We start from the raw sequence: 26,961 nt of genomic DNA on the forward strand, positions 1-26,961 counted from the left end.
ACTTGCTGAGGGTGCAATACATAGGAGTCTTTGTTATAAACTTTAAAAGAAATACTTTCATCTTTCACTTTTTAGTCAATGACAGTTTGGAAAGAAGAGAAAAAAACGCTCCCCTGCCTTCACCTCAGCATCCACATCCTAGAAGGATTTGAATTGTACAGGAAGTTCTAATCATAGTCAGCTTTTTTTCAGACATGTATTGTAAAAATCTGCCTGTCACATTTTGGATGTGGTTATGATCATAATTGGGAAAAGAAAAAAAAAAAGGAAAAAAAATGTCCGAAATTGGAAACTTGTCTCTTAAGTTTAAAATGTAAACTAATGCTTTTGAATGTTTTTATTCTGTTTCCAACTAATGCACAAAGTATTGCACCTGCTTTATAGAAAACTTTAAGCTCATTAAATCCTTAGGATCTAGTATTCAAAATGTTTTTTCTAACCTGTTACTGAAAGGAAGTTGTGCAGTGTTTGCTATATGTACGGTTAGCAGGAATCACCTTTATTTTAAGAAGAGTAAGACCATGAATATGGATTTGTAGGGAAGAAGTGAGTACAGAAACTACTACAGATGGCCAGCATTTATCTGTGTATTGCTATAAACGTCCACAATGCATGAACATTCTTTGTAGGTCTTGTATGGTGTCTGAGCTCTGATTTGGGTGTCTCTGCTGGCAGGCAGATGTTAGAGGGTGCTTCATCTTTGCATCTCGTTAGCTACATGCACAACAGAATGCAAAAGCTCAAGTGTTCCCTGAGACTCACAAAGCTTTGGTCTCCAGACACGCAGACAGTACGGATGTACTTACTCAGTAGTTAACGTGAATGCCTCTAGTCTGCTGGAGAAATATTAATACAGAGGCTAATATAATGAATCCTCTTGCTTTCTTTGCCAAGTAGTAACATTCTTCACCTTTTTATTTAATTTCTTCACGAACTGTATTTGTGACCAAATAAAGTCTTTTTTTTTTATGTCGCTTTGTGGGAATCTCGTTTTAATTAAGCAAAGCAGATCTATTTATAAATAAATGTGGTAAGGAAAGGCTTCCAGGCAACTGCAACTACAAATACTACACCACTCCTGTACATTTAATGCATCTAATTCTTGCTTCATTTGATGTACTGAAATCCGTAAAGATTATGTTTCGTATCGCATGCAGACCTTTTTGCCCGAGGGAAGGAAAAAGTAATGGGAGGAAATAAGGCAGGCTTGGACATATCTTAGAGCATGTTGTCTTTCTTATTGTGTAATTTCTATTGCTGCCTTGCAAAGAAGTGCACTTTCAATGCTCTTAAGAATGCTCAAAATCCATACAAAATAAAACCCAGTCTTCCTGACTGAACCTTTTCTGATATATTCATCACCTTTGACTGATTGCTGGTATTTTTAAAGTTAATAGCAGGCCAGATACTATATTACTAAGATACCATCCCAAAGTTCTAACACAGTCTTAAAAAAAAAAAAAAAGAAACAAACAAAAAAACCCACCAAAATACTGACTCTGTTGACCTCAGCTCATAAAAAGGAAACAAATTCCTCATAGAAAAACCTGGTAATAAAATGGTAGTGGGGAACAGTTCAGTTTCAAAAGTCATTTGCTTGCTCTAATTGCTCCCAGCTTGGTGGAGGCTGTGACTGTTGAACCAAACGGCCGGCAGTTCGTGTGTACTCGATTTTGCAATCACGTTCCAATTTCTAACAGACATGTGTCCTCTTAACAGAAGCTGCAATCGTGATAGCACTATGCCAAATCCAATTCTTGTTAGCTGTCTCTCTGAAGAGACCAGTGATCAGGTACACGTAGGGTCTAAACTGCCATCTCATCTGCTGGTTCCTCCAGGTCAGCATGGAAGACCCCTTGACAGGGCAGCGTAACACAGCTCTCAGTAGAGAGAGTGCTGCGGTGTCGAGTCAGAAATTACATTAATGGCATTGCTTTGATGCTGAAGGCTGCTTCGATGACCTAAGTGGCCTTTCCAATAACTGCTCTGCCTTCCAGATCCGATGCTGAGGGGTGAAGAGTATTGTCTCTCTTAAAAACTGCAAAACAAAGATGATGAGAGTTTGTCCTTTGTTTTTTGAACAAGTCAGTGCTGAGGCTGGAAATGGAAGCAAGATTAAACAGGCAGCCTGTTCCCACCATGCCATTAAGGGGTATTAATGTTTCACAAACCAGATTGCTAATATCCTACCTCACTGCGTTATCATTTTTAAATTACAAATAATGGAAAAATTTGTTAAATCTTAGGCAAATCTGCCCACACATTCCTGATTACAGGTTTATTCCTTTGTTGCCTTACTGGCACCCAGAAAGGTGACTTCTCAAAAGATGTGACAAAATAAGGTTACTTTTCTATGCCATACAAATACCACAATCTGATTCTAAATGTACCTTTTAATAAAGAGTATATCCTAGCAACAAAAGTGAAATACAATTATAGTTACATGGGAGTGATTAAATACACCTGCAGTAAATGACTGGAACAGGTCAATTAAATTCAGAGGAATTTAGTCCATGATAGTCACCAACTGTTTATTATAGATTCATAGAATCACAGAATGGTTTGGGTTGGAAGGGACCTTAAAGATCATCCAGTTCCAACCCCCCTGCCATGGGCAGGGACACCTTCCACTACACCAGGTTGCTCAAGTCCCCGTCCAACCTGGCCTTGAACACCTCCAGGGATGGGCCATCCACAACATCTCTGGACAACCTGTTCCAGTGTTTCACCACCCTCATAGTAAAAAGTTTCTTCCTTATATCTAATCGAAATCTCCCCTCTTTCAATTTAAAACCATTGCTCCTTGTCCTATTGCTACACGCCATTGTCTTATCCCTACGTACCCTTTTAAAAAGTCCCTCTCCAGCTTCATTTTAGCCCCCCTTTAGGTACTGGAAGACTGCTAGGTGTCTCTGGAGACTTCTCTTCTCCAGGCTGAACAACCTCAACTCTCTCAGCCTCTCTGCATAGCAGAGGTGCTCCAGCCCTCAAGTCAGCTTCATGGCCTCCTCTGGACTCACTCCAACAGGTTCAGCTCCCCAGAGCTGAACACAGTATTCCAGGTGGGGTCTCAGGAGAGCAGAGCAGAGGGGCAGAATCCCCTCCCTCGCCCTGCTGCCCACGCTGCTCTGGATGCAGCCCAGGACACGGTTGGCTTTCTGGGCTGCCAGCGCACGGTGCCGGCTCATGGTGAGCTTCTCACCCACCAGCACTCCCAAGGCCTTCTCCTCAGGGCTTCTCTCCATCCATTCTCTGCCCAGCCTGTCCTTGTGCTTGGGATTGCCCCGACCCACGTGCAGGACCTTGCACTTGACCTCGCTTAACTTCATGAGGTTCGCTCAGACCCACCTCTCCAGCCTGTCAAGGTCCCTCTGGATGGCATCCCTTCCCTCCAGCGTGTCAACCACACTACACTGCTTGATGTTGTCAGCAAACTTGCTGAGGGTGCACTGCCTTAGTGGTGGAAAAGACTGGATTAACTGGTAGAAACCTTAACTGTTCTTGAGACACCACCAGTAAAGGGAGCAGCCACTGCTTTGCAGGCTTCGAACTGAAAGACTTAAAAGAGTGATTGTTGTTCAGCTAAAGCCACTCCATGCTATGCATAAAATCAAGGGAATTATTTCATAACTCGTTTTGTAGAAGTTTCTAGAGCCCCAGGTCTTCTGAATAATTTAATGTGATTTTGTTTGTGTGTGGCTAAAGACGTTTTGAGGGGGCTTTAGTTGGGTTCCCCTGTGTTAATCGTTACCGTGGGGTGATGGCAGACCCAGGATGCTGTCAGTTGGCTGTCACCCACAGGGCTGCAATTATCTGTGGCTGCCACACCTCGTGGTGCTGCAGTTTAACAGGCTTTCATTTTGTGGTGCACTTCAGAGGCAAGGATGGAGCGATACAGTAGGACGCTGAACAGCGAAAGCCTTCTGCCAAGCAAGTATTTTCATTTCAGACACAAAACAAATTTTATTCAATCCTGCCTGATATTTGCAACTGACAGTTCGGATACAAGTCCTGTCCAGTCTCTCATGTGTTCTGTTTTCAGTGCTGGATTTTTTTTTATCTGAAAAGTTTGGATTTTTTGAAGTGGGTGACAGACATAGTAAGGGCAACAAATGTTGAATAACAAAGGTGATAGTAATTATTTACTTTCAGAAGGGTTCATGTAGGACTGTGAACACGTGAAGAGAAAGATTTTTCCAGTGATGAGAACATAGCACTTGCAAAGTTAGAGCTTTGGCATTTTATTGTCAGTCATGCTACTAACCCACCATGTCATTACTGACAAATTGTAAAACTGCGTTGTATCAACGTTTAATTTTCTGCAAAACAGAGATAACACATAGAGATTTACAGAAAATATTTTGCATGCTTACTTAATTTCTACTAGCTACTAGTAAATTAAAAGCTGGCTAGGAAATTTAAAGTCTTACAAAGACTTATGTGATCCTAGGCTGTTCACAGTTTACTTGAACACAAGTGAAGACATTAATTCTTCATGGCTAGTGAAAACTGGTGAGAAGTGAGAATGTTGCCCTGTCCTTCTGTCTGCTTTCCACATGGATCCCTTGATGCTGATATGGAATGACAGAAGATAAATCAATATATTACACTGTTTCTTTGTGGAAGGTTGTAGAGACTATTCTCCAAATTAATGTTAATCCATCTTTGCAGGCAATGGTTGTATGTGTAGCTAAAGATTCACATTTGAAACATATGATTAGCAAAAAAAAAAAAACAAACCACAAGCCAAAACTAAACCCTGCCTTTTTAAAGAATCCTATCAGAGACTTTCCTAGCTGGAAGTTTCAGTGTTAAGATGTGATTTTTTTCTGTGGTAAATCAAGATATACAGTAGTTGTGGTTGTGAAACCTGTCCTGCACTGCCTTTGTTGGCTTAGATGTTACTACGTTTCCCAACGGATCATTCAGTTGTAAGTTCAAGTCCCATAACAGGTCTCTGAGTGATATTCAGAGCTAATGCTGCAGTCCACTACAACAAAATGAAAGCTGTGCTACGTCTTTTGTCTTCAAGATAAAAAAAGGTAAGTACTGTCTTTTTCCCCATCATGAGAGACCTATTTGGTTGCAGTCTGTAGCTCGATAGATCACCAGCAAGGTCTGTGTCTTTGAACAAAGAACCATTGCTACTAATAAAAACACTATTACGATAGATACACTTTTGTTATTATTAATTATTATTATTTTCTATTTTAATAGTCTTTCCAATTCGCTGTTACTTGGGTCCTTACTGGTCTTCAAATGTACTGTGTTGACAGTTCTTTAGCTATAACTGCACCAACTGTAATTGCAGATTTTTGGGAGCTCTTAGCTCCCTAAAATTTTCTGTAACACTTACATGATGTTTTATGAAGACAGTCACAAAAGAATGAGGAGGGAGGGAGGGAGGGAAGGAAGGAGGGAGGGAGAAAAGAAAGGAAGGGAGGGATGAGTGAGAGGTGGAGACAGATGAAAAAAATGGAGTTTAGCCTTGTTGGTAGCAAAGGCAAGCTCATAGGTCAGACTGAGCTGTATGTAAAAAGGTTTGTAACTAAAAGAACTGGAAGAACAAAAATTTTCCCAAACTCATTACTATCCATTTTAAGTGCTGAATTTTTTGCCAAACACATGAATTTTGGCAAGTTAATTCATGGGGAAAAATAGCCTTTTATTGAATTATCTAAGACAAAAAACAGGGTGTACCACACACACAAAGAGTGAACACAGTGATGAAGTTCATAAGCTGTATTAGTTTTTCAAGGAAGGAAGAGGAAGGGTCAAGTTGGTGTAGGAACTTACTACTGAAGAATCAAACAGGCTGATGATAACAGACAAATCTATTATGTCAAATTAGTTGTTTTCGTAGTCTGACTTCAAAATGCTATTTTTTTTTCTGTAATTCTTTCTGGATTACTTTTGTTTTTCAAAAGTCACATTAATGAGAGTTCAGTTGTACATGTATTTTAGGGTTCATCCTTCCATCATAGTACGTACCTTCTATTTTAGAAAAAGTCCTTGGTTAACTGGATAATGTTATTCTAAAAAGACATATCAGTATTTAATTACCCTGAAGCAGATGAAATAGAAGGAAAAAAGTCAATAAATTGCTTAATAGAATTATTAGACTGTGAAAATGCAGCAACATTCCTTGTCTAACCTTTCCTTTTACAACTCCCCTGTTGTAAAGGCCATGAAGTTGCAACAAAGCACGTCAGCCAAAATATATTAGAGTTTCTTGCTAAAAATGCTTATACACTCAGTGTTCATTAATTTGAAAAATCTGATAACAATCATAATAGAAAACATTGGGGATATGTATCACTAAGCTTCAGGATGGGGAAATATAAAGTAGTACAAAATATATGTGAGGTCACAGGCAAAGAAGAGTTAAAAAGGGACAAGAAAAAAAAAAATCATTTGGAAAAGCCCTGAATTAAGCAGATTATTGACCTAGTTGGTGTTTTCCATTTCCAGTCTTTTTCATTATGTAAGATCATGAACATCTTCAAATCTGTGCTTGGAAGAATATTTTTTCTTCTATCCCACTGAAAATCAGCTACATTTGATTATATTTACAGAGCATCAAAAAGGATAATCTAATTGAAATTCAGTCTTCTGATCTCCAAGGACACTTCCCAAAACAAATAGACAAGATATTATTGCGATATAATACAATTTCCTTTTTAACAAAAGTTATTCTGCATCTCACCCAGCTGAAAAGCAATACTTCTTGGTTGAACAGCACTAATATCATTGTTTATGTTAGTTTTTCTGAGACAAAACATGAAGTCTCTACTAGATTGTCGAAGGCAAATGTTGATGATTTTCCTTTTCTTTCTTTGAAGACTATTGTTCAATAGATAATTGTGGTTTATTTAGTCATTCATCAGTGCGAATAAGTGGAAAAAGAAATCACAGATATTATTTTTGTGTTATGACCTGATGTTTGATCAAGGATGTCCTTATTTTCCCAATTGCTTTTCTTTTTTTTTTTTTTTTTCCCCTTGTATCTCTGTAATCCAAATTTCATAGAGTAATGTAGCAGTCTAATTTCTGTGTCTGCATTTGGCAAGGTCCTGATAACTTGCAAATACAGTGTTCATCTCTTGGCCTGCTCTGATTGACAGCCCAGAAATAGCCTTTTAAATTGTGTCAGATTCTCATCTCTCTGTTTGAAAGGCAGAGTTAAACAGTTTTCCTAGCAGTCTGCATGAAGTCTTGAATCTAACAAATCAGCTGTTTTGGCCGTCGTACCAAGCTTTTGTCTATGCAAAAGTACATCATTTTATCGTTGCACACAAATAGCTTACTGAAAACTGTTGCAGCTGTCCATTTACTTTGGGGCATGTGATAGCTCAAAGTAATTTATTTACCAAAATAGAGCTATTCTCACTCGCCATACTCTTATCGTATATTAAGTCGTTATTTTGCATTTGCTCCACTGTGGAATGAATGAAAATGTCCCATTGTCACAAACAGCACTCAGGTTTTATGAAAAGGAAAGAACAGTGGATTCAAAATCCCTGCAGAGAATAATATGGTCTCATCAGCTGTCTTATATTTATCTAATATTTCAATCAGCAAATAATGTATTTGTATTACAATAGCTTTCTATGTTTCCAATCAAAATTGAAGCATCGTTGTGCTGGACACTCTGCAGTCCTGTATGGTGACACTTCCCTTGCCACATAACCTTTGCAATGGAATAGGTATAAGCTACTAGAGAAGATGCAGCTATTAATCTACTGATACAAAATACTGACTGCATATAAACATCCAATTTCATGACCCAGAAGGCATTATATGACATCAGAATTGAAATAAACTCGTCCCTACCACCGAGTTGCTCATGTTTTAATGTGCTATGTTACAGGTGCTAATAACAGAATGCAAAAATAATATCTAAATGGAAGAAATCCCCAGACGAATAAAAATAAATCCATAATACACTTTTGAAATGTGATTTAGAAGAAGATTTGGGAGGGGAAGTGGGCGTCAGTTACAGGGATGTTAAGAATGTGCCTATTCGGACTCAAAATCACAGAATATCCTGGAAGATCAGAATGGAAAATTTAGGTCCTGCTTATGCAGATCAATAGCATTTATCAACTCCAAAGCCAGACAATAAACAAATTTATTAATTTAGCCAGGATTTTTGAGTTTAACAAAGCATTTATCATTTATTACTCGTACTTCAGTCTTTCTTATGTGTAGTACCTCTAAGTAAATGCTGATTTTGTTTTCGTTGCTTTTACCATTTTTTTTAAACATACACTATTCACCTGATTAAATTAGACTTGGTAAGAAGCCAGTGCTTCCTCTCTTAAGCTACTTTCTGATACTACTCGTGACTGATTTAAAGACTTTCTTATCCCATACCTGTCCTTTTGTGCTCATCCTCTGCCTCCTGAACTGCTATTTAATTTAATTATTTGCTAAGAGAGCTCTAGCATTACTCTCCTAAGCTTGCACAATGAATTACTTCATTCAGGTGCTTCGTAAGTTTTGTTGCTATTTCCTGAGCTCTATTTACCTTGTCAGTATGTTGCAGTGAAAATGAGATTTGATTTGGTATTCCCCAAACAATAAAGAAAACAGATATGCTCTGTGACCTGATGATTTTCTATTTAGCTGAAAAATCCATTAGGCCTTTTATTTTGTTAGGAAAGTCTGCTATAAACTTTTATCTGAATTTCTCACCATTATTTTAACTGAATATCTGAAGATGATAATCCATGTGAAGACTTTTGTGTGTTTTCAGTAACATGGATTCTCCTAGGGAAAGTGGAAAAACAAATCAGTCCTGACAGATTTTTTTCAGGTCATCCATGGTTATGGAGGAACCCTGCTGTATTCCTTCTGCATATTTTCAGAGCAGCTGCCGTTTTATTATCTTCTTTTTCGAAGCTACAGACAGAAAATCTCTTTCACCTACTCTAATAAAAAACAAGTAATTTAAAATTTCACCTATGAGAATCATTTTGTAAAATCTTTTATGCAAATCTGTATCAAAGTGTATGGTCAGCTTGTGGAGAGGTGAAGTGCCTTTAAGTATTTTGATGGTGAACAGCAAAATATTTTCACTGTCACCTACAAGACATTCTAATTTTATAAGAGTCTCATTTGTACCATTCCTTCTCTCTGTATTTTGCCTGCCAGTATAGCCAGGGAGCCTGAGGGTGTGAATTTGTGTGTCTCATGAGCTCTTAAAAGAGCTGATTGTAAAACATGGTGTGCAGTTAGATTTCATAGCATTTTCAAGCTTAAAAATCAGGATCAGCTATTGTGAGCGGTGGTATCAGCTTGAACCATAGTAAGAACGAAATCAGAATGTGCTTAAATTTAATCATACGGGGGAATGCAGTGATTCTGATTAGATTCACAAAGCCTGCTAAGGAATCTGCAGAGGTGGAATAATACCGATAATTAGAGACGAAAAGAAGTTCTCAGTAAAGATACGATCAAAGAGGTTAAATGTGCTGATCTAGACACTGCACAGAAGTTGTAATGAATTCCTACGTCTTTGAAATATTGTGATGGTATAAAACTGGTAGCATATTTCCCATTCTGTTTCACTGTGCATGGCATCATATACAAAGGGAAGAAAAAATGTAACACGGACTCGTTTTTTGTTCTGTTGAATCTGCTGGTTTTTGCTTTCTTGTGCTGCTCCAAATTACAGTCTTCAATAATATTGTTATTTTCTAAGTTCATAAAACCTTTGGGTTATTTGAGTTCTTTTCGTTTGTTTTCAGAGGGAGGAGAAGCAACTTACTGTGTTCTGTAGAGGTGTTTGGTTGGAAGATGTTTTATTACACTCATTTGTGTAGCGAGAAAAAAAAAATGCTGACACAAATTGCCATCACAACAGGATCTTCGGTGTGAAAACTAAAGATCTGACCTTTAAAAACCTTAGGACCCAGTTCAGAATTGTTTTTTACTTAAGTACCTTCCAAAGCAAGAATGAGAAGTTACTGGAGAATGTAGACGTGTATTATACTTAACGAAAAAATTGAAGCTGTTTAAGGAATTTGGAAAATCAGTCTTGGACGGTCTACCTCCTTTCCCACTAGAAGTTACTCTTCCCCACCTAGCAGGAAACAGACCAGACCACAAGGCAGATATGCTTCTTTTGAGCCACAAACTTTTAGGATCAACAAAGTGGAATTCTGTTGCCCGTGACCATCTGGAGGTAGGGCTGCCTCTACAGTCTCTATGCCACAAAGTTAGTAGTAAATTTGGCAATATGAGTTACTGGAACATGTTTTCTAAAATATCTGAGAACAAGTAACTTATTTTCAGATTTTGAGTGTGGTGACAAATTGGGTTAATTGGTGAGAACAGCAGAACGTTTTAAAGTAGATGAACTACTTGAACTCTTGTATCTCACAGGGAGCACTGAGAAATTCAAGGATTCTTACTTTTCAATTGCAAAGTCTGTATAGATCAGCTTCTATGTCTTGGGACAAATTGAGATGCTTCAGCCCTGATTCCATTGATGTTTTCAAATAGAATATTGTTGAGAGGTCCTGAGTGGTGATTCATAGATTCATAGATTCATAGATTTCTAGGTTGGAAAAGACCTTAGAGATCATCGAGTCCAACCATCCCTAATCCCCATTAAACCATATCCTCAAGTAGCTCATCCACTCTATTCTTAAACACATCCAGGGATGGGGACTCAACCACTTCCCTGGGCAGCCTATTCCAGTGGCTGACAACCCTTTCAGAGAAGAAATACTTCCTAACATCCAACCTGAATCTCCCCTGACTAAGCTTATGCCCATTTCCTCTTGTTCTATCTCCCATCACTAATGTAAAGAGCCCTTCCCCTAACTCCCCACCATCTTTTCTCAAGTATTTATAGGCCGTAATCAGGTCTCCCCTCAGCCTCCTCTTCTCCAGGCTAAACAGCCCCAACTCCCTCAGCCGCTCCTCATAAGTTTTATAATTGTTTTTTTTTTATAATTTTTATAATTTTATAATTTTATAATTCCTCATAAGTTTTTCATTGTAGTGAAAATCCTGGATAGAACATGTTTATTTCATGTGCATGAATAATAATTACACAGGGAACATGGAATCATTTTTTGTGATAGACCAGCTGGCTGTGAAAATGAAACACAGAGCTATTTACTAGATTCTGAGAGCATTTCTTAGTGCGCAAACTGTCTTCTGCTATAAAATCTGATTTTGTTTTGCAGGATTTTACCCACTATTTTTAAATTTACATCAGGATTTGACTCATTATTGGTGATATGCTAGTTAAATTAGTATTTGCTCATAGATGTTGGACTTTCAAACAGTCCTGTGGAAGTCTACAGAACTCCTTGCAAATGCGACTTCATACGAGTAGGCAATAAAGAAGCAGACATCCTTGTCTCAAACCTTCTGTGCTGTTGAGACGCTCAAATTATTTTATCTAATCTGAATATTGTTTCCCAAAAGCAGTGTCATCCAGAGGCTTTCTCCTGCCTTGAAACACAACAGCAGGCCACATGAAGCTTCGTTAAACCGTAGAAGTGACGTACTGACTCTCTGAATTCAGCCTGAAATGTGGTTAGGTGCTTCTAGGAAAAGCTTTTTATTTTCTGTGATGTTTGAAAATCTCTAATACTGTTTTTAGAAGGACTTTTTGCTCTGTGGAAATGCTAAAAAAAAAGTAGAGTTAATTAGCCATTAGGCAAAACAAATGGCTAACATTCTGATTAAAGGCGGTTAGTAAGGCTAGTCCTCTATAGGATGCTGTAGGATTATATATATGGTTTTTTTATTCTTGTCGTTTCTGAGTTTCAAGTGCACAAGCAGCAATCTGTGCCTGGATATATGCAAACACTTCTTTTCCATATTTTCTGCAATATTTTTGCATTTCCCCCAAGATGTGATTCTAATTTAGAGTGAACATGGAGTAAATTAAGAAGTAATTCCAGAAATAGTGGAACAGGTTTTAAGGAAATTTTTCATTTCTATGACTCTGTCTGATCATCATTAGGAAGTTGTTCATTAGAAATCACTGAAATGATGTGTAAGTCCTTGGCATTTAGTAGTTGCATTGATATACAAAAAGAAATAGAAACTATCTCTTGCTCTTAATGTTTTATTACTAGCTGTTTGGTTTCTTTTTTTTTTTAGAGAGTGAAAAAAAAGCCCAACACAATAAAATATGGAATTACTCAATTTGGAAAACATGAAATGACTGTTAATATCTGTGGAGTGATTATGCTGTTATTGCATTCACTGCTCAGAAACAAACTGAGGCTTGTTTTTCAGTTTTTAAGTACCACATATGTCTTCATCACATTTAAATATTGGCGTTTGCATACAGATGTGGTCATTAGGCTGGTTTGAGTGTGAGCGCGAGTATCTCACATGCATAGTCATACTGCAGATGTTGCATCTTCATCCGTTCTTCTTTCAGAATTGCATGCTTGTAATTCTTCTGGGAGTTCTACCAACAGTTTTTTACCCTTTATATTGTAGTAGGCTGGCACACACCATTATCTCTTTCCCACCAAACTGTGAGTGAACTTAGCTGTTACTTTACACATGAAGAACGTCTTAGAAAAGGCAGAAAGTGTGTGAGTTGTCGTGGTTGTTTTCTGTACCTACTTCTTACAAGACAGCGCACAAATAGCTTCAGAGGTGGGAGCTTCATCATAAAGAGTAGACTAATGTAATTGTCACACTCAGAAATAGTGGTGGTGCCACCACATCTCATTCAGTGGTCTACTGCTCTTCAGTCACAGAATCGCAGAATGTCAGGGATTGGGAGGGACCTCAAAGGATCATCTAGTCCAATCCCCCTGCTGGAGCAGGACCACCTAGATCAGATCACACAAGAACATGTCCAGGCGGGTTTGGAACATCTCCAGAGAAGGAGACTCCACAACCTCTCTGGGCAGCCTGTTCCAGTGTTCTGTTCCCCTTACTGGGAAGAAGTTCTTCCTCATGTTGAAGCAGAACCTCCTATGTTCCAGCTTATCTCCATTTCCCCTTGTCCTATCATTGGATGCCACTGAGAAGAGCCTGGCTTCATCCTCATGACAGTCACCCTTTACATTTCACCAGTCCTGCAAGTAGACAATTTATCTGACACATTAAAGCAATACCAAAACTGGGAGAGCTGTCATCTTGGGGCTGAAGCAATCCATCCTCACCAGAACTTCATAACCCTCAGTAAAGTATTCCTAAGTCTTAATGTCCTCTGGTGCTCACCACAGATGGTGCACACGCTAACAGCAAACCTTTCACCCCAACGTGCTGGCAGAAGGTGTGCACCAGCACAGTACACGTGAATGGGAGGTGTACTGCACTGGCACAGTAGCCCTCGTCAGACACTCTTTAGCCACTAAAAAACGTTAAAACCATCAAGGTTCTAGGCAAGTCACCAAAGTTGAGAGCCCCAGCAAGTTCAAGTGACGTTTTTGTATACGAACAGGAGGAGAACAAGGAGTTAACTTTGCAGGTTAAAAAAAAAAAAAAGGAAGTACTTCAAAATTGTCATCTTTGCTTTTGGGAGATTGACAAGTAGTTACAACTCTCTGGGGAGGCAGTTTTGAACAGAAGACTAAACACTAACTGAAGGACTCCTCCGCTGAAAGAAGATTAGGAAGGAAAAGAAAAAGGGAAAAAGATTCTAAAAGGTATTTATCTCCAGAGTAAACATATCAAGAAGACCAAAGCGCAAAATTCAGTAAGTATATTCTGAGCATTCATCTCTGTAGTTTTACAGAAATAAAAAGAACTCTTTTTACTACTGTAGAGAAAAACGTGGAAAGCTGAAATAAAACCTTACTATAAGAAAATAAATTTATGCATAGATAGAGCAACAGAAATCACTTAAACCAGTACAGGCATAGTAAAATAAAATCAATATTAAATTAATGTCTCAGTTTTAACACTGTTAATACTATTAATGCAGGTGCTATTCAGAAGCCATGCTGTTTTCATGTGTTATAAGTGAATTCTAGGTTTTATGGCATCCATTCTTTTGATGCACTTCTATAGCTTCTGTTTAAGTTAAATAGTATTTTGTGCACATGAAGAGAAGAATAGAAACCATATGTGTTTTACTGTAATAATTATGAAACTAACATCTTGTACTGACTGAGAACATGATAGAATCATAGAACCATAGAATGATTTGAGTTGGAAGGGACCTCAGAGATCATCTAGTTCCAACCCCACTGCCAGGGGGGTTTGCCTACTTCCCTACAAGCTCCAGATGTGAACTTCCAATCTTACAACCTCCAAACAACAAAAGTAGTCCAACTAACATGTAGCTGCTAAAGCAAGTGGTAGTAGTAAGTGCTAATCACAGAATCACAAAATCACAGAATCACAGAATGTTATAGGGATTGGAAGGGACCTCAAAGGATCATCTAGTCCAATTCCCCTGCTGGAGCAGGACCACCTAGATTAGATCATACTCTGGTATAGTGCTGAAAACTCAGTACCATTTGAATTAGCATACTGTTGTGACCTAAAAAAAAGAGAGTTATTAATCATGAATGGTGATAAAATCAACTGCCACTTTTAATCAGGGTTTGCACGTATGCATGTTAGCCCACCTAACTGCCAGAACATCAGCCTGAAAATTGTGTTTTGCAGTTTTGTCTTGGTTTTCTAGTAACTAATTTTCAGTGTTGCTTACATGAAATGGCTACCTGTGCAGGTCTTAAGAAGCTTGATGGTTGGTGGTATGAACATACATTAAATGACTTCCTTGTTCTTCCCATGATATTAGAAAATAATCATTTATTTCTCTGGAAGGCTGTATCTCCTTAACATAGGATCTTGCCCAAATACCATAGTGAAATGAAGTGTTCTTGATGATGCGTGTCTAAATTTTTGTGGTACTCACCGTAAAATCTAATCAGCACTTTATGAATCTTCAGGCAGATAAATGATATAGATACAAGTTGATTTCACTTACAGATAAAGAGAATGTAATATTTGTCATGTGTGGGGGAAAATTTGTAAATCATCTGATTTGCTTTTGCACTAAGAAGAAAGCATAATATGAAATAGACAATGTAATGAAATAGCAATGAATTTAGAAAATGTGACAGTTGGTTCAGCAACATACTTAAGTATATAAATAGTTCCATTACAATCAGTTTTCTCAATAAGACTAGTCATTTGCTTTAATTTAGATAAATCATGTAATGAAAAAGTTTTAAAGCCATTGGCAGCCAATCAAGAAATTATTTTCTGCATGTTATTATTTCAAACAGACTGCCTAAGTTTAAGAAATATGGAGCAATACTGTTTTTTTCATCATTTTTACAGTTATGCAATGTTGCAGAATGGTGCAAAACTGGTTTTGAGTGATCTTTTTGTGGTGTCTAGTGGTTTTATCATTAAAACTGTTGTGGAGCAGGTGATTTTTAGACAGAAATACTGTGAATGCTCTCACTGTCTTTCATATGATAAAACTAAATACTGTAAAAAAAATAAGGAATTCATTATGAAATTTGAAAAGCCTCCTCTAGTTATATTGATCTGTAGAGATGTAACTACCCATTTTTTGCAATAATGGATGTCTGCTTTGTGAAATGCTTTGCAAAATCATGTTACGTAAATAACAACTATTAAAATTATTTTTGTTACCTTCATTGAAAAGAATGTTTATGCAGGAGTTAAAAAGATAGAACAGAATGTGATTTTGGAAAACTTCTATAGCTAGTCCTGCATACTCAGAAGAAATCATGTAATCTACTCTAAGTTACTTGTTGGCCTCGCATATTTGTGAGTGAATTTATTTAGCATTACTACATATTTTGCTACTAGATAATGGATATACACCTTTTCTTGACTCAGAATCATTAGAAGAATAGTCCTCCGGTTTGCACCTGATATATCCTGACTTTTAAACCATTGATAGTTTCTGATATCCTGCATTAAGTTTGAAACAGGAAGCAATAACTTAGAATCATAGAATCATGGAATGGTTTGGGTTGGAAGGGACCTTAAAGATCATCCAGTTCCAACCCCCCTGCCATGGGCAGGGACACCCTCCACTACACCAGGTTGCCCAAAGCCTCATCCAGCCTGGCCTTGAACACTGCCAGGGATGGGGCACCTACAGCTTCTATGGGCAACCTGTGCCAGTGCCTCACCACCCTCTGAACGAAAAATTTCTTCCTTCTATCTAATCTACATCTCCCCTCTTTCAGTTTAAATCCACTGCCCCTTGTCCTATCACTACACGTCCTTGTAAAAAGTCCCTCTCCAGCTTTCCTGTAGCCCCTTTAGGTACTGGAAGGCTGCAATAAGATCACCCCGGAGCCTTCTCTTATCTAGGCTGAACAGCCCCAACTCTCTCAGCCTGTCTCCAAAGCAGAGGTGCTCCAGCCCTCAGATATCTTCGTGGCCTCCTCTGGACTCGCTCCAGCAGCTCCATGTCCTTCTTGTGTTGGGGACTCCAGACCTGAACATGGTACTCCAGGTGGGGGCCCACAAGATCAGAGTAGAGAGAGAGAATTCCTTCAGCAGCAGAAACGGTTTCTCAATCACTGTAACATCTGACCTGCTCCCAGTTGCTTCTAAAGAGTGTGTATAATAGTCTTCATTGCTACCTCTCCAGCCTGCAGGAGAAAAAGTTTGACCTCTTTTCTCTGAAATAAATGAGTTTTGTATTTAGCTGTAAAACACATGACAGCTGTTACTACTAATAAGTCCAAGGAGAGACACTGTTGAAATCAGAAGCTACCCTGGCACTCTCACTCAGTTGTGTTGCTTCTGTGTCACAGGGCCTCCCGCTGAGTGGCAATTCACCGCTGGACAGATTCACATCTCTTGTTTTCAAGCATTTTGTTGTCTTCATTTGTACCTTCTTCATGCAGTTCATGGTGTGTTGAGTCTGTCCACAGGGTTGGCATGGAGGTTTTTGTGCTCACGCTGATTTTTCACGGACTTGACGCATACGATGCTGTGCTGAGCTTAGTCCATCACACGATGTCACTCTAAAGGCAGGAACTGACTCTCCACAGTTTTTTGGCTTCATCAACTGCTTCTCACAGAACCTTTTGTGACGAATTTGCAAATAACGGTCATAATGAGAAACTTTCTGTTCCTTCTCAGACGCACCTCCTCCCCTGCCCTGCCTTGCCCTACCTGACATCATGACTCCCTCAGCCTTCCCACAGTCGTGCTGGATTGTTTGAACATTATCCCAGCACTCATTTAGGCTCCTGACTTCCAGCTACACAGAGCAGCTCCTTCCTTATGTCCACGCTAGTACAGAATTCCACTGGAACTGAAGCATCACTGTATCTGTGTTAAGTTTTCGTTTGCAGAAATTTCTTCCATAAAAAAAACAAAACAGAGCAAAAAAACCCAACCCTCCCCTCCACTTTTTTTCTAGAAGGTACGTCCTACATTGTTAAGGTCGGTTTTCATCAGCTAGACAAAAGTTGGTGAGAAAATTATCTGAAAAGGAAACTGTGAAAACAAAAAGGTTACCTGTACGTTACATAAATGAATTTAATATTTAGTTAGAAAATGCTCACAAATATCGTTGATGATGTATTTTATTTATAATTTGAAGATATTCACACAGGCTATAGACTGTAATAAATTTCGTGTTACACTCCTCATCACGGATTTGGATTTCATTATAATTTTTAGAGGTAGGACTGGATTTCGTGATTAGATCAGGTAATAATGATGGGCCTACAGGTGTGAACCTTGAGCTCAGCGTGTAAAACAGTTTCAAAAAACCACTTTTTAACATCCTATGCCCAGCCAAGATCCTGTTTCGAATTACCAGCAACACAATTTGTGGTGCAGTTATTCGAATAAATCGTTCCGAGAGCTGCTGAGCAAATCTGGCTTTGTTCTATGTTCAGCATCCCGCGAATGAATCTCCACGCTGTTCCTCATTTATAGTTCCATGAGAAATACCAACTGCTGTTGGTAGACAAATGTGAAAGTGTCATGTTTAAAGTGGATATGTCAGGTAGCAATGGAAGACTCAAGCCACAGCCAGTTCTAACGTTGGTTCTGGGAGGCAAAATAATCCATGGCAAAATGATGTTTGTGACATCACGAACCTGTGAGCCTTTTGAAGTGCTGGCTGCATTAGGCTTTAGAAGCAGTAACGTTTCCGTGTTACTGCACGTGTCTTCATCCATGTGTACACTGTGAAGTGTGTCAGGAGGAGGTTCTGCTGTGTAGTTTCGTGATTATTAAAAGGCATTTATCAGACAGCAGTAATTATTGAGCTTGGGCACAGAACTGTGAGAAAGCTGGGTTTTCAGCAATTTGTGTCCTCTGCTATTCTTCAAGAGGGGAAGTGAAGGGCTGTGTTTCCCCCAGAAGAAAATACCCTTTAACTTCCTTGTCTGGACATTTCCTCAAAGCTATTTCAACTTGAGTGGTGAAACTCACCTCAAGCACAAAAGATACTCGTATCTATTGTGTTCTCCTATGCCCGTTGTTCCCTGCTAACAGATCCCTGGTGGTGGTCTCAAAATCTGTGAGAGGGAGGGAGTGTTGCCATAGAGGGGCATGAGAAGCGAGAGGGATACCTCCTTCACGTTCAGAAAGATGAAGACTGAGGTCTACAGCAAACTCATTCCCTGCACAGCCAGGCCACCAGGGAAGAACTTCACCATCTACTCATAAAGGAAATACTTTCTCACTTCTATTAAAGATTCATACAGGTTCAAAGATGCCATTTGCCAGCACTTTGGATTCTGTCTTTTGCTCATAAATGTTAGGAGCACATGATATAAGGCATTGCTTTGTTGTCTTACATCTCTTTGTCCCATTCAGCATTTTCTTCATTGATTGACATGCATTCATAGTGGTGGGAAGACTTAAAGAAAAAAAAAGCTAAGAAAAATGAGAAGCTACTGTATCTTTTTTTTTTTTTTTTACAGTCACCTATCTGTAGTCATGGGTTATGAATGTTTTAAGCATGATCTTCAGGCGAATGAAAATGAATGCCACCTTAGATGTAGAAAAACTGCATATTTTGTACCAGTAACGTGAGTGTAATGATCACTAATACTGAGTTTCAAGGGATATGCTCTTCAGCTGTGTTTTTCTGGAGTTCGTTGTCTGTTCTGACAACCTATCTTTTTTTTTTTTTCTCGATGCCTTTAGCAATAATAGCACTTTTGTTGTTTGTTATTCATCATTATGTTTGCTATTTATTGAAATACTGCAATAACATCCAAATTGCTACATCTGTATGTGTTGTGCCAGGCACCATAAAAAGCAGTTGGAATGCATAGCCTTTACCTTGAATAACTTTGTGTTTAATTTATTGCACCAAAAGTGCTTCTAACATCCTGACCCAAGCATCTTTTGTTAAAACTTGAGGGATACAATTTCATCATGCTTATTCCTTGTGTCTGTCTTCTACGAGACCAAACTGAAGACCTTCTGGGGCACCTTTCTACCCATCTATCAAAGTGAAAATCCTCCCCTTTCTCTTTTCTAAAATGCACAAGTTTGATGCTGAGCTAGAAATTAATAAAATAGTATTATTCTCCTTTGAAAACAAAACTCAAAGTTGGTGACTTTTTACTAGAGTTCCTTTGTCAGGTCCTTAAATCTCCCAGCTGTGACGTTAGTGCAGTTAGTGTAGTTTACAGTTGTCAGTTTGGGCTGCAGACTGTGTAGGCTGAGTTAAAAAGTAATCAGTAAGATGATTGCATCGAGGAATCAACTAATTGAAGGCTGTGTAAGGTCAGTAACAGAAATGGCCATGATCACAAGCTGAGTTCGTTTGACTGTCTCCGGCAGGAGGATCACTCCTGGAGGTCTAGGCACAGGTTTAGACATGTGGTGCAAATGGGGAGGAAGGAGGGAGAGGAGGACTGTATGGTCTGACAACTCCTTTGCCAGGCTGCTTGCTTTTTGCTCTTGTCCTCTTTGGTGAAGCAAAGCCAGGATGCTTCTGCCTCTTTCTCAGATCAAATTGGTATGTTACGACTTTATTATGACAGTTTATTGCTTTATCCTTGAGAATTAATATGAAGTAATTGCTTACAAAAAGTGTCATATGTCTTTACTAATATCAATATTTTAACACAGAGTATTAATGGGTAGAAAGGAGGGGAAAAGAAAAGAATGCCTTTGTATATTCAGGCTGTATATTCAGACTGCTAACACGAGAAGTGAGCTCTGGTGCACATATGAACCCACTTCTGATCTCATTATTTACTGCACCATAAAACTGTATGACATGGAAAATTAAAGCTTGAAGCAAAGACTGCCATTACTGGACTACTGTTATTCTTTCCTCTTTGTTTTTCGAATATAAAAAAGGAGGATGTAAAACCACAAATATTGGTATGTTAAAAATATTGACTAGATAGAGCAATCGTGCGTTTTCCTAATCCTTATTCTTGGCAAGCCCCAATTTAACCCTGATTCAGCGTAATCTAAATCCTAACCCTGTCTGGAAACTAAGCCTCAAATTAGAAATGGTAATCACGGAAATTCGTGTCGCTGCCCTTTGCTGTCCTCTTCTCTTCTATTCACCAGGGCAAAATACACAGTTTCATTCTTGTGAACATTTCCATATGGAAATATGTGTGATACTGTATCCTCTCCGCTTCAGAAATTTAGTGTTTCTTTCCCTACCTATATGATACCTTGCACTTAAAACGCTGCTTCACATTCTCTGCCTTCGTTTCATTACCATAACTCTGGCTGAGTCCTCTCCTAATGTTAGAGAAGGGACATCTGGCAGGGATTCTTGGATTCCCTACTGTTTTTTTAGGACACGGCCTTTTGTATTTCCTTTTCCATTCCCAGTAAGCAGAGCTAACATCCAGAACTTCACTCGTAACCTAGTTTGGACATACGATGTTTGGATGATACGCTGAGCTATAAGCTATGGCAGTGCCTGCGTGCAAATGTGAGAACAAACTCTTATTTTGGGTCTTGTGTTTTCATATGAGCCATGGCTCTCCAAATGTTAATTCCTCTTGTTCAGATTGTCATTGTTAAAGGAGAGTAAGAGGTGTTTCATTGTTCACGTAAGTGAGACAGGTCACTTTGGAAAGAGCTTGCTATGCGCAGTCTTTAATTTAGCAGATTTTGAGAACTGCCAAAAAGTGCAAATTCCGTTTTCCGTTTTCATGTCTTTATGAAGATATCTAATTTCAAAGGCTCAGTGCACTCATTTGTAACAACAGAGAACTTATTTAAGGCTAAATGCTAATAACAACGAGTGTTAACTGACTTAATGCAATGTGAAATTGCTGCTTCAACATTCATACGATGATAATTCAGTCTAAGTGGCTCTATGTTCTGTTATATAGACATTACTTTGCAATTTGCAGGGTAATTGCATGCAGAGCTACCAAACAAATTTGTTTTCTTTTGCATCAAAAGTGCTGCTCACATCTCTTCTCTCATATATGAAGAATATTTTTAAACACATGTTCTTTAGTGGGATGGTATGGGCAGCTGTTCTCTTGTTGAAAATGTACTGCTAGTGAGTCTCTGATCATCTTATCAATGCCCAATTCCCTTTCCTTGTGTGGTGTAATTGTGTGAAATCTAAGAGAAATCCTGGCAGATACCTAGATCTCTTCTTACAGTGTAGCCATTACCCTCCTTTACTGACTGAAGGCACCACTAAGTAAAACTATCCATCTGTATAAAGCAGCTTTGAACAAAGAACCCTGGGAAAAGAATTTATTGTGTGTTCATAATTACTTTTTTTGGCAAAATTTACCTTGTGAAATATTTCAATAGGAATAGTGTTTATTAACTGGCATTTCTCTGATGCTTTGTATCTTTTAAATCCAAATTTGTCTTTTATGTATAACTAGAAATGGCTTTGGTTTTATTTTTCAATTTATTCGTATGCCTAGCTGTTCAATAATAGTACCGAATTCGTATGCGTGGTTCTTCAATAATAGTACCCAATACCAACTCTGTTGCAAAATGTTGATTTTACTCCCTCCTCTACTCTCTTTGATTTTACTGTTCTCAATCCTGCGTTCAGTTCAGTTGCAGGAAGAATGATTTTGAATAATACGGTCATGATGTCAAAACAGTGCAAATTATATGCTGCTGCCATCTGGAATAGTGAAAATAAAAGCTTTATTTACACTGTTCTTTGAAATAATAAACTTTATTGCAGCAGTTTATCTTCGGTATCTATAGTGTATTCTGGGAATACTCCATGTGTGCCTTTTTATTCTGTGAGCTACAGAATGACTGAAATTTGCCTGTGGCAAAGCCATCAGTGAGTCTTGAAATAGATTTTTTATTTTTTTTTCTTCCTGAATAGAATGGAGAACCACCCTCCATTTCCACAGTGAGAATAGTTGGTTCTATTCTAGGTACATAGGACAACATTTTTTAAAAGAGACACAGTGAAATACTTTGAGTATGTATTTCAGTTAGACAGATTACACATTTAACTACAGGTTAATATGGATATTCTGGAACATTTGTGTTTCGATGGTGCAAATAGTTAATGTGGAAGGAAATACTTAACAGAAATATTACCCATTTTTCCTGTCAACTGTCCAGTCTTGAACCTTGGTGCTATAACCTTGCCTTTATACTCCTTAATACACAACCAAAGTCATCACAGTTTGCTTTGAATACTTTACGTTTGCACTTCATATCCATATCATAGTAATATTATCATTATGTAATGTATTGTAACTGAGGAAATTATTCACAGTGTTCTGTCTTTCTTGTTAGCATACGATGCTATGAAGAATTTAAGACTTTAAGACCCAATCTGTTTCCAAAAGCTGCTGCTCTTCTTTCTGCCAACAGGGCCTAGACATGATCTGAAAGCAGCTTTTCACAGGAAAAGTCATCAGAATGTTAAGGAAGTGTGGCACAGATGCTGGATGAAGATCACTGTTTTTCTCTCTGTTTAGCTGTGTTGTACATCTGAGTAGGTTTATCATGAAGAGTCAAATCCATCGTACTGGATTTGGATGAAATCCTCTTCTTTCTTTGATCCAGCTTTCGTATATACATAGGCTTGACAGTATGCCCTCAGACGTAGCTTGAGAAGTTCCTGAAATCTTATGAAATAATTACGTTATTGAAAAAAAGAGAGATTGCAACAGCACATTTTGCCTTTAAGATAAGAGAAAACAGAGTTAAAGGATGAGCAGAACAGAGTTTATGGTAGGCAGTTCTGGCACAGCTGTGTTCAGAGGTTTTTTCTGTAGATACTCTTAAAGGTAAGTGCGGTTACTTTTTGGTAAAGCATAGTTTGACTTATTAGTATTTTCAAGATCACAGAATCACAGAATGTCAGGGATTGGAAGGGACCTCAAAGGATCATCTAGTCCAATCCCCCTGCCGGAGCAGGACCACCTAGATCAGATCACACAAGAACACGTCCAGGTGGGTTTGGAACATCTCCAGAGAAGGAGACTCCACACCCTCTCTGGGCAGCCTGTTCCAGTGTTCTGTTCCCCTTACTGGGAAGAAGTTGTTCCTTGTGTTTAAGCAGAACCTCCTATGTTCCAGCTTATATCCTTCTCCCCTTGTCCTATCATTGGATGCCACTGAGAAGAGCCTGGCTCCATCCTCATGACAGTCACCCTTTCCATATTTATAAACATTAATGAGGTCCCCCCTCAGTCTCCTCCTCTCCAAGCTAAAGAGACCCAGCTCCCTCAGCCTTTCCTCAGAAGGGAGATGCTCCACTGCCTTATAAGATACCACTACGTCGAAATTACTCTTCACACATGAAGGCTGAGGATGCATCCCTACTCTACCGGCCGTCGCGTTTGCGAGGGCGGGCACACCTCTAGGAGTGATGCAGCAACATGTGAAAGCACATGTTGGACAGTGTCTGTAGGGGTACCCGTCCTGAAATCGGAAGGTGGAGGTTAATATTCTTTTTCCATATGTGTTGCTTGGAAGGGATGCAATTACCCCTTGGGCACAAACGTGCAGCAGAGGTAGGAATCTCAAGGACGTTGTTTACAGATGAGCAATGTCAAGCAGACTGAGTACACAGAGAGACAGTTTAGAAACACCAAGAGCAACTGTGATGGGAAACAAGGCAAGGCCGTTTCGTATCGTTCTCTCTTACGGGTTCATGTGGCAACCAGTCTTTGTAATTGCCTCTCTGTGTTGTTCAGATCATACATTGGGTGAAAGATGACTTTTGCAGAGCTCTTCCAGCAGTTGGAAATGATGCTAGCACAGCACTAAAGGCATTCTTTCAATGCCAGTAGCGGAATGCAGCACTGTTAAGACACCTAACAAATTCAGAGAATGTGCCCTGTTTCTAAATCTCTTGTATCTGTCATCCTAAACAAAATACGTATTACATATATGACTCACTAAGCACAAGGACAGAGGAATCTGCCCTTTAATGGCCTCTCAAAATGACAGTACCAAATGGCTTTGAGAAGGTCAAGTCTGATTTAAATTGTTGGTGAATTGGAAGCTAATTCACTAGAACTGAATATTAATAGGGAACGGTGGTATACACTATAGGTTAGAGTGTAATGAGCATATTAATGAGCAGTAAAAAATATTTTTCTTTTCACCTCATGTAAAATTGTAGAACTACCAATATACTAAAATTTTCTAATAGTTGCTTTTCTCTTACTGCGACTGAGAGGCAGTTTTTCACCGATTTGATCCTCAGCTCTCTTGCACAGTGTGTTTGATGATCTGTCAAACTTGGTATCATCAGAGTGTAAAAACAGTTTTGTACAAATCACTAATAAACTTAGAGAGAAGAAAAGCAATTAAAATCTTAAAAACTAAATCCACTGTGATAAGCACTCCAATTAGAAATTTCATTATTTCCCCAATCCATTTTATGTTGAATATTGGGGTTTATTGCCAAATACCTGAAAGCCAGATTGGAAACAAGCCACAACTGTCAAAAATATAACAGTTCTGGCTGTTCGAATCTCTTACATTGTGATGCTTCTCATGAAAATTTCATGAAAAGCATTCATTCAGAGAGATTCTATGCATAAGGGGGATGGATGGAATTTAATTACCCTTATTAAAAATAAGAAAGGAAAGCTCTTTACTGCTCCATCCTATTAGTATTCAAGATAGACTATCTTTGTTACATACTTCTGTATTAGCAAAAGGGACTCCAAGGTTTTTTGTACGGAAGTAGGAAAGGAAAAGTTAGATCATAAAAACCCTGTCCTATGCCACAAGTCAAATCTTCTCTGTTACTCCCCAAGTAAAGACTTCATGAAACATCCCTTTCTTTGGCAAAAGCCTATAGCTAGTGAAGGATTTGACACTTAACCACTGATTGGTAGAAATGCCTGCTCTGAAGAGTTACACAAACTTACTGGAGAATTGTGTTTGCTGTACCAGAGTAGTGCATCCATATTGCAAGCCATTAAGTTGCTCGTGGGCAACAGCAAACCCCAGGAACTGCAAAGATTTATAGGATGTACTTGCTTGCTATACATTTTTCAGAAAAGTCTGAAGACTTCCCTGAAACTATTTGAAAATATGACATGTTTTTCATGAAAGAGTTAACATTGAACAATTCCTTTTGAGTTAATTTTATCCCATAATCTATTGCATCAGTAACTACCAGTCAAGACTTTATAGTTAACAATGGTCCTCTCTCTTTGATTTTTTTTTTTTGCTTATACTTTTTGAACTGAAATAATACCAATTATTTTGCAACAAAAAATATTTTTACCATTTTAATGAAAATGAAAAGGAAGAGGATGTAATTCAAATAGATTATTTTACCTATGCTAACTTGATTTCTGAGAAATTACCAGTTCCCGCTGTGCTTCTAGGGTTAATTGCTCATGTGTGTCAACTTAAGAAGGTGAATTCTTCCTGTTCAGTATTTCTTAGTATTTCACTACTGATTCCACTAGGGTGAGCGTTTTTTACTATATCTGGGTGTTTTAGTTGACAAAGTTGTATCCATTCAAGATCACTACGGATGTCGTGTCACTTTGACTTTGATATCTGCGTAGCTCCAGTGTTCAGAGTTTCTCAGCACTTTGCAATCTTGCAATCCATTGGTCCTCACAGCACTTTTTCTGTGGCAGTAAAGCACCGTCACACCCACCTTACAGATGGACAACAGAAGGGCAGGGTCGTTGAACGTTGAGACCAACAGCGTGCAGGTAACAATGATAAAAGCAAGAAATACAACTTGGGTCTCCCAAGTCCCTGGTCAAATCCTATACTACATGAATGCTTTTCATGAAATTTTCATGAGAAGCGTCACAACGTACCAGATTCAGACAGCCAGAACTGTTATATTTTTGACAGTTGTGGCTTGTTTCCAATCTGGCTTTCAGGTATTTGGCAATAAACCCCAATATTCAACATAAAATGGATTGGGGAAATAATGAAATTTCTAATTGGAGTGCTTATCACAGTGGATTTAGTTTTTAAGATTTTAATTGCTTTTCTTCTCTCTAAGTTTATTAGTGATTTGTACAAAACTGTTTTTACACTCTGATGATACCAAGTTTGACAGATCATCAAACACACTCTGCAAGAGAGCTGAGGATCAAATCCTATCCTACACTTCATGTACTTGTCTCATGTAAAGAAAGAGTTTTTTTCCTCTGTTGTTGATGGGCATGGTAATTCAATATTTCACGTAAAATAATAAGGACTGTCCCAAGCAGAGCAACATCAGGGAGGTAGATTCAGATTGGACATTAGGAAAAAATTTTTTACCATGAGAGTTGTAGAACACTGGAACAGGTTGCCCAGAGAGGTGGTGGATGCTCCATCCCTGGAGACGTTCAAGGCCAGGTTGGACGAGGCCCTGAGCAACCTGATCTAGTTGGAGATATCCCTGTTCCTTGCAGGGGGTTGGACTAGATGGCCTTTGAAGGTCCCTTCCAGCCCTAACCATTCTATGATTCTATGATCAGGTTGTAAATCTTCAATAGTGGGCATCCAATGTTCGTGCACTGCGTACGGTGTCTATGCCACTCTAATGATTTTTGTAAGTATGAAGTTCGTAGCGCCTTTTTCATGAACTTT

General features: G+C 38.6%; 1 protein-coding gene across 1 annotated transcript in view; it reads left to right on the forward strand.

Moving 5' to 3' along the window:
* The window catches only part of PTPRD (protein tyrosine phosphatase receptor type D), a 230,889-nt gene that overhangs the window by 56,549 nt on the left and 147,379 nt on the right, over window positions 1-26,961 (forward strand). The gene's annotated exons all lie outside the window — the stretch shown is intronic.

The sequence above is a fragment of the Tauraco erythrolophus genome, chromosome Z, assembly GCF_009769465.1.
Source record: "Tauraco erythrolophus isolate bTauEry1 chromosome Z, bTauEry1.pri, whole genome shotgun sequence".
Classification (NCBI taxonomy): domain Eukaryota; kingdom Metazoa; phylum Chordata; class Aves; order Musophagiformes; family Musophagidae; genus Tauraco; species Tauraco erythrolophus.